We start from the raw sequence: 9,376 nt of genomic DNA, 5'->3' as shown, positions 1-9,376 counted from the left end.
AAGGACAAAATTTTTGACTTCTTTTGATCATCTCTTTTGTATCTGTAGTGGATTCCCTATGCCTTCAGCAGCTGGATAAGCAGCACAGCTACTCCTTTGGGGTGAATGCCAGAGAATAACAGTTATAAAATACATTTCAGTGATTGTAAACAATGAGTTACACCTCCTTGTCAAAAGTATTTTTGTCAAGCATGACTGGCCTGTGGGCTTATTCTGTGAGTGTGGTATGTTTTGTTAGCCAAGTTCTTTTATAGTCACTTGGATCATTAGCAGAGGGAGAAATACGGGTCTGTCGACCCAGTTTTTCAGTCCAGTGGGTGTATTGGCAAATATTCTCCCTTTGAGGATATTGAACCATTTTTTAAATTGGTAAACCAAATATTGTTTCACTGGAGTCTGAAATTTGGGTCCTCTTCCAGTTGTGGCTGTGTCCTGCAAGGCCAGGCTGGGGGGCTTTGCTCCCCAACATGGTGTGTCAGAGACTACGTTCCAGTTAGATCTGCAGGCTGAAATGTTTATGTGACCACCCTGAGCTCATTTAATTTCAAACACACTTGGTTAACCAAGATCTACTAAAACCAGCTGATTTCAACTAAACACCTTGGAGAGCAATCATATGATCCCTTCTCTCAAGTCACCCACCAGGCAGCTCAGGAGGCCCTACAGGTCACAGCAGGTCATTTATGATCACAGCTGATGCAAATCTACCTGAAACAGAGTCTCTATGTTGCTTTAGTAAAAGCACAAATCTTCTTTTTCCCTGTAAAAAAGATGTGAGATACAGGAAGCAGCACATTTCTAAATCTGCTTACACTACTTTGCATTTAAGTCTCAGATTGCTCTCTGGGTTTTTGGTCTGGGTTCTAAGGTGGGAGTTTTCTCAGTCCTTGCCTGATCTAAAAGCCCAAATTGTTAGAGGACGGATTTCCTGCTAGCCGCATGGCAATATCTCTGTAATGATGGATGATTTGCTCTACTTGATGGCAGAAAATATGTGTCATTAAAATTGTTGTGACAACAACTACTTTTCACACCATGTCAGTCACAAAACTGGAATCCATTTAAATAGAGATTAGATGAAAAGTGTATTGTATGAAAAGATAGGCCTGTTGGGGAATCACTGTGAGGCTACTGAGATCCAGGGGCTCYGTGTTCCTGATGGGCGTAATCGACATGGATGACAGAGTCAGCAGATGCTTCAATCAGGATCTGGGACCAGCATTAAATTTACATCTGCCTTATCCCTGTGCAGAGCTACAGAGAGCTCCCAGCTTGATTCTGCAGTGGCACATGGCACTGAGCATTGGCACGAGTCAGTGAGGGAGCTACCTGGCAACTGAAATGAACACAAAACCCCACAATTTGAACTTGTGCAAAGGGGAAAGACAGAACATAGGAGGCAAGGTGCTTCTGTAAATTTGCAAGGGATTCCAGGTTTTCTCAGTGGTCCGAGCACACTCAAGCACCAGTGAGGATCCTGAAGGAGTTCTTATGCCAGCAGTAATGGTCTGTGCTTAAAGACAGGATATAACATAAATTGTGTCCTTGTTCATCTCATGAGGAGTCCCTGCCTTTTGCTGGGATGCACTGCTATCTGGCTTATTTGAGGAAAGCAAAATAATTCCACTTGGTGTTTGACATATTGAAAACATTAATGAAATCTAATCACACTTGCCCAAATCCTTTTTTTTTCTCTTCATAAAAAAAGATAAAATGGCCAAATTGAACTAGTGTAAGACATCAGCCTTTGAATGTTTAATGGTCTTTGGAAAACTATTTTATTTTGAGATACACTACTTCCTGACATGAGAGAAAGCAGTAGCATTGAAATTCTATAAATAGAATGTAAATTTCAAATTCTATAAATAATACATTCCAAATATGTGCTGTTTTTAGAACATGTCTTYTTACCTTCTTGATCCCAGCATATTTACTGGTTAAGAAAATCTTGTTGGAAATCAGTGAAAGCTTTATTTTCTGATTTTCATTTTTTCTACTTTTTTTTACCTTTTGGCATTGAAGGATAATGTACTATGCACAGTCTTTTATGTAGGGACTTCAGAAATGTTAAAAAATTATGTAAAGTCAGTAAAAGTGGTAGGTAGACTGGCTAGATTTAAGTTCTGTGTGACTTCTTAAAATGTTTCTTTCATCTTTCTTTCTTTTCTTATAGAGGAGTATAGCTTCTGAAGCCAGTAGAAACCAAATSCAAATTGCTAGTACCACAGGGCTGAGTTATAAAAGACTTTTTAACTAAGAAGAAGGCTAAGTTGTACAAACCTTTCATTTAGAATTGGATAGAAACTGAATATTCTATAAATGTTACCTCACAGAAAGCTGTGCAGGTAAATCAACCTCACCAGCTTTTGTTTACACATTTTCTCCTCCAGTTTCCCAGAGCTGATTCCCCAGTTCTTTGGCCATAGCTGTTCTTTTGGAGATGTCCTGAAAGGCTACCTTAGGTCCTTCTTTCCATCCGTTCTGATTCACATGACGCTTTTCAGAATATGCAGGTTCCCAGTCCCTGCTGTACACCCTGGGCACGAGTGTTCATGGCCCACGAGTGCAATATTCATCGCTACTTGCAAGTGACGCTGGCTGCCCAAACGATGCCTCACGCTGKCTCCATTTGCTGTGCCTTTCCACGCAGGGTTTCATAAGCTTCTACAAACCACAGCATCACATGCCCAGGGGCTGTATAGAGGTAAGAAGTGGGCCTGAAAACTAACAGATACAATCAGCTGGTGGGTAGTCCATGCAAGAGAAATCTCCACCACAGGCATGCTCACAGGAGTTTAATCTGCTTGATATGAAAGTGTCTGAACCTCCATTCAGAAATGTTCAGACTCTTCTGTAAAATACAATAGGGACCTGGACTAGCAGCAACAGGGTTTAAAACAAACAAACAAACAAACAAAACCACAGCTAAAACTGGGATTAGWAACTATTTTTTTAATATGACTTGCAGCATAACTGAGATTTAGTATAAATGTGTTTTTGGGAAAAAAAAACATGGCTCTCTTCTACTTACCTTGTAAATGTCATGATTTCTACACACAAATTTTTTCTTTTCATGTTGGCACCKTGCAACTGAAATTTGACTTTGCCTACTAGTTCGCTTGAAAATGAGTGTCACCCAGAGTTCAGCTCTGTTACACAGAGCGTGCTTTAGAGACAGTGCGCCGCACAGGCACACAAACAAACCCAAGGKTCTCTGCCTTTTAAACAAACCCATTTCCCTCCCCCTTCAGCCAGTAAACAGCTTCTGGCTGCAGATTTGGTCCCCTGTGGAAGAGATTTTTAAGATGCMGGCTGACCTGTCCAGCAGCCTGGTAATCCTCAAATCATCATCTGCTCGCCATGCTCAYGTGGAGATGYCACTGAAAAGGCTTGTTGACAACCTTCTGCTGCATTAAAGACAAGTCTGTAAACTGCCACTATCTTACTCAGTTCAACTTCACAACACGCTTGAATAAGACTTCTTCTGACAAATTCAGAAAGACTGTTGACAGAAGAAGATTTTATGGAAAAAAATACTTTTGTTTTCCACTTTGTTTTGGCTTAGATTAGATTGACACTGATCTTTATACCAGCTTGTGAATTCATTTAAAAAAAAAAAAAATTAATTGACAAGTTATTATTTTGGAAGTCTGAATGTCCTTTCCATGCACATTCTCATACAATGCATTTTAAACCATCCAAATACCATATTTTATATTTGTATGAAGCTAAAATACTTTAATTAGTAACAGATTTATGTCAGTTATTCAGTTTTTATTATTTTCACAACAGTGATTTATTCTCAGGTCTTAAAAAGCGYTCGTATGGCAAAAAGTCAGTAATTTTGTGATAAAATAAAAACAGTAATATTATARGCACCTATGAATCCTTCAATCAAATTTTGCATTGAGTGATAAATACTAATCTCAGCTAAACTGTTTGGTTATACATACAGCATGTTCTGATCCCAAACAGCTCCTTAATCCACTATTTTAATAATAGTCTATGGATTAAGGGATCTATACTGTATACTGACACAATGCATTGAGTTCGGGTTCCATAGATGAACATTTCTGTGATCTATTTTAATGGCACACAAGCCATCATAGCATTATGGTGTCAACAAGCCTGCAGATTATCTGGCTTTCAAAGCACCCTGCAGGAAAGCAAGTTTAATGAATCTCCAGAAAGGTGTAAACATTATCAAATCTATAGGAAGATAGGACTTTGAAATAAAGGTGATCATAAAATTACCAACAAGCATTTTTATATCATCAACTGTAAGATATACAGAATACTTTGAGTTTTGAGATCTGTCAAAATAACAACGTTAAGAAAGACAGTCTGCTTCTTGGCCCACTCCTTCTCACATAAGCATCACAGTTTTCTCCTAGAATCCCCATTTCTTCTCACAGTTTGCCAGTATTTCATGTAGGAAATCCATCATGGTGCACTTTACTCTTTTTTAATTAATTTGCTCCAAATAGYTCCATGTCTGTTATATTCCTGCTACTGACCTAAAGCATTGCTGCCTGGYTGTGAGTCAAACTGCTGTGCTGGCAGCAAAGGTTCTCCAGCACCACGCAAAGCAGAGGAGTGACCTCACCACCCACCTTCACCTGGGCAACGTCACTATGTGCTTAAGGTTACTTTACTTTAACTTTACTTTGCTTTATTTTACTTAACTAAGGTTACTTTACTTTACTTTACTTTTCTCAAGCTCTGCCTGTGGTCAGGGAAAGGACACACTCCTGCTGGAGTAGGAGTTGTTGTTACTAGCTCAAAAGAAACCCAGTGCTGAAACCACACTTCTGTAGTAGACCATCTGCTCTCACCTGCAGAACTGGCAAGCACATCTCATCTCTCCAAAGCTTCTTACAAAACCTCGTTTTCCAGTCATTTCCTATTTCTCCACCCCACTTCCTTCTAATCTTTCCCAGCCAGTGTACAGAGCACACAGTTTGTGTTCTGCTTCCCAACATGAAAATATTTTGACTTTTCTGAATTCCAGTGATTCCATGGAGCCACTTTTCAATAATCTCCACCCAAAAATGCATAGTAAATAACAGCATCTGAATTGTAGGGCAATGAATTCACTGTAATGTCCTCCTGATGTCTGGAAACAGGCATTCTTCATATCTCTTACCAAACATTTTCTTCAATTTATGGCTGGACCTATTCTCATACCCCCTGCAGCTTCACCTCAGCTAGTGGTCCTTTGTTTTTTCCAGATGTTTCTCCCTTTTTTGACTTTGGTTTTCTGTCTGTTGATGATGCTTACCATACCCCCAGCGTACTAGGGAAAGGAAGAGTTTGTTTTCAAAGGTGGGGACCCAGACTTGGACAAGCAACTTCTAGAGAATGGAGCAGGCAAGCAGGGATATTTACCTTTCCTGAGAAGCTTCCTGTGATCTGGGAAGGATCCAAGAGCATGAGGCTGTGAATTTCCCCTGGTTCAGTAAGATGATGGTAGCAGAGGCTCTCTGCCCTTCCCAAGAGGAGGAAGCAGCTGCCTGAGTGGTGCTTTTGAGGAAAGGGAAGCTTTGGGCCCTTCAAGACCACAGAGAAAGCTTTWTTTGACAAAATGATCCTGTCTTGGTATACCAGGGCTATTCAATCAATTTTCACCACTTTCCATCACCCTAAATGATCCAGATGATGTACTCTACATGGATTTATGGTGGATTAAAACACTATGAACTGCTGGGATAAGACACACACTGCAATTCTGGTGAAGATAATGGTGCAATGAATAGACACTGGACAATTAATTTTTCACTGTGAAAATGCTGGCTTATTTCTAGTCTTATACCAACACAGTTTTGGGGGAGGTTCCCAAATTTTTTTTGTTGCTGGAAAGCGCATTCCATGGCTCTCCTCCTCCTATACGAGGAGACACATAATGTGAGGGAGTGCTGTGAGCTGTCTGGTGGCACAAGAGGCACTGCAGGAGAAAGCTCCCTGGGTGATGAGTGGTCTCCAAGCGGGAGGCAGTGAACACTTGGGCAGGTAGGAKTTCAAGCCCAAAGCAGCACATTCACCACAGGAGCACTGTAACACTGCTGGCCAGCAAGAATGAGTGCCTGTCGCAAAGAGGCACAGGAGTCTCAGCCAGATTGGTGCCGACAGTTATTTATTTCCCATTCTTGCACAATGAGCTGAGGAGGACATCCCTTTGTGTTCAAACACCAAGAGGAAGGCACAACATGCCTTAGCTGTTACGATGCTCATTTCTCTCTTGAAAATCAAARTAAATGAGTGTCAAGAGGACACTGACATGCAATAGCTTCAGGCAGCAGCACAGCTCTTTTCTTCTACTAAGATTCCCATAAAAAATTATTTATTTTTATCAGCATGGCTTATTAATAATTCTACACTACTGCAGGTCTACACTGCTTCTTTTTCCCTTTCTCATTCAAAAATACTTGCTTTAGTCACTAATCATACCATTAAGAGATGATTAAAGATTTAGAAAATGCTTGTAGAACAAGGACCACTGTATCTCTTGCCAAAATATTTGGTTTGTTCTTTCACCGCAACCTTATTCATTCAACATCTCAAAAGATACTAGACCAAAATTACAAAAAAGGTATTTGAAATACAATTGAAAAAAACAGTACAAGTGAAATGTAYACTGTGGTTGGTGTGATGCTTTATTGAAATAATAAGAACTGGTAGGCAGTTATCTTTTTTTAGAATAYTTTTCCTAATCCATTATAATTGCTAAATGATTTTCAACAGTCCATGAGTCATTTGACCTTCAKAAATTGTTTTCTATCTGAGAAATTGCAGGATCCCTCTGATTAATTTGTGTGCAGCTATCTCATGTTCAGCTGAAACATTTGTGCAGATSAGTTTTTGCAGAGACACAAAACCCAACAGCACCCACAGAAGTATCATAATACTGATGGACCAGCTCCAGATGAGCTCAGTAACTCTTTTCTGCACGTGTTCTTCATGTACACAAGCTCCAGGGGCCTTAGCCCCAACCGTACTGCTGCTATAGGACTCACATCCTCAAAAGCACCTCACACCTACCTCTTGAATCTGTCTGTGGGAGTTCAGCTCATAAATACCTTCTGAGCATCCTGGAAAATGTTACATCTGCTTAATGCAATTAAGTGAAAACACAGCATCTTTAAACGGCTTCCTTCCTTTAAAAGGACAAGACAGATGAACAGCATATTTCCCAGAATACAGAAGGGAAAAGACAGTAACAAGACTGAATTAATGTCTCTGTGTTCCCATGATCATTTACAAGTCAAAGGGATGCAGCAGGCCAGGATACTCCAGGTTTTCCAATATTGYGTGCAAAACCTACACTCAGCTACTAATGATGAAGAAAGGTTATTTGGACTTCTGACAAAACTTGAAAGCTGCTYGTGTCAGCACGGTGTCCTGCCTCCCCCTGATGTTATTGCACTCAATGCTGTTGCTGCAAGGGAGATTCTTCTCGTCACAGGTGACCAGTAACAGGACCCAAGGGAAAGGCATAAAGCTGTGTCATGGAGGGTTTTAGGATAAGGTTTTTCACCCAGAGGGTGGTTGGGCACTGGAACAGGTTTCCCAGGGAAGTGGTCACAGCACCAGTCAGACAGAGCTCTTGAAACATTTGGACAATGCCCTCAGGTGACTCTCGGGGCTCTCCTGTGCAGGGGCAGCAGCTGGACTTAGATGATCCTTGTGGGTCCCTCCCAGCTGAGGATATTCTGTGGTTCTATGATGCACATTTCAGGGGCTTTGCCCCATCTGGCTGTACCCCTGCTCACATCCTGTCCAGGCTGGCATGGGGAACCATAAGGAGACAACAGCCAGGAGGGGCTGTCARGTGCCACACATCTCTTTTTTTTTCCCCACTGCAGGCCATCCTCATCAACAAAGTGGGGAAAGAGAGCATTTTGTACACCTGCATGTCTTGGAGCTGTACAAGGAAAAGAGAGGTGCCAGGAAGGAAATTTCCTGTCCCTATAGAAATAAGAGAGGGGCAAGAGACAAGTCCAAGGCTCTCCTGCACCATCTCGTGCAACATCATCCTTCATGAGGAAGTTCCCCAAGGAGGCARCACTGGTGGGAGGAGAGGGCAAAGGGAAGAAGGCATCAGTGACAGGAGGGAGAAGGAACAGTCGTTGCCACACACAGTTCACTGGACCTGCACTGAGAAGGGTTAACAGTGTCATGCTGCTGATGATAACGAAATGTTTGTTATCACTGTGTCAGATTCAAGTGGTATCACCCATGACTTGCACGCAAGATTACATAGGGGATGGAAGCTGAGCACAGGTCACGTTCACGGTTCAGCACAGCTCTGCAAAACAGCTTATTTCATTTTTGCTAGAAGAGGAAACTCATGCTTTGCTGACACCACCTTCCCAGAAAAGCGATGCTAAGCCAGACCGGAAAATTTCCACACAGCCCTCTGACAAAAAAAGCCAATTGTGTGTCAGGAAAAGAACAAAGTTATGTGGCAAAACTCAGTGACCCTGAGAAAGAAAAAAGCTCTTCCATGAAGACTTGTGACTGACCTACACGGATGGTTTTCTAAGGAGTGGAGGCACTGGTTTGGGGTGTTGTTTTGTTGCAACTGAGTGTCCTGGGGATCCCTCTCTCATAGCCAGACTTGATCCAAAATGGGAAACATGTTCAGCAGTTTTGGGAGGGTTGGAAAGCAAAATGATGGGACAGAGAGGTGGCATGATCCAAGCTTCTGTCCTGTGGTAATCTTGCTGAAATACCCACAACATTGGAGGAGATTATGCTTTGGGCCCTCCAGCACATTCCAGCATCATGACAGAGAAAATTATATTCTCAGTCTAATTTTGGACTGATGGAAAACAGAATCCAYATTTCATTTTCAGGACCCTTCTCAAGTTTGTTTCTTTCCTACCCCATCCAATGCTACTTCCYATGTTACCTTTGGCTTTGTCTCTTAATCCTCTGCAAGAATGAGCGATTCCCACTCACGGCAGTCATTTRCACACTGAGAGGGGCGGAGCCGGAGAATCCCAGCCAGAGCTGGTCCCTGGAGCTGGGGGCACAAGTGCCAAACATTTCAGCTGCGCCGCGGGGCTGTCCCACTGCTAAGGAGTGTGTCCTGGTTCCAGCAGTCCCGCACACACACAGTCCTAGGTCAAGGTCAACTTTTGCTGTGCTTATAGCGAGGCCAGGGGTGCCAGGGCATGCCCCCAGGACCCCAACATCCCACCAGCTGGACCAGTGCTGGAACCAAGAGTGGTCATCTCTTTTTCTCTTTTCTTCTTCCTTTCCCTTTCCCTTTCCCTTTCCCTTTCCTTTCCTTTCCTTTCCTTTCCTTTCCTTTCCTTTCCTTTCCTTTCCTTTCCTTTCCTTTCCTTTCCTTTCCTTTCCTTTCCTTTCCTTT

The sequence above is a fragment of the Malurus melanocephalus genome, unplaced genomic scaffold (assembly GCF_030028575.1).
Source record: "Malurus melanocephalus ecotype Western Australia unplaced genomic scaffold, MMel_1.1 scaffold_61, whole genome shotgun sequence".
NCBI lineage: Eukaryota > Metazoa > Chordata > Aves > Passeriformes > Maluridae > Malurus > Malurus melanocephalus.
This window is presented reverse-complemented; position numbering follows the sequence as displayed.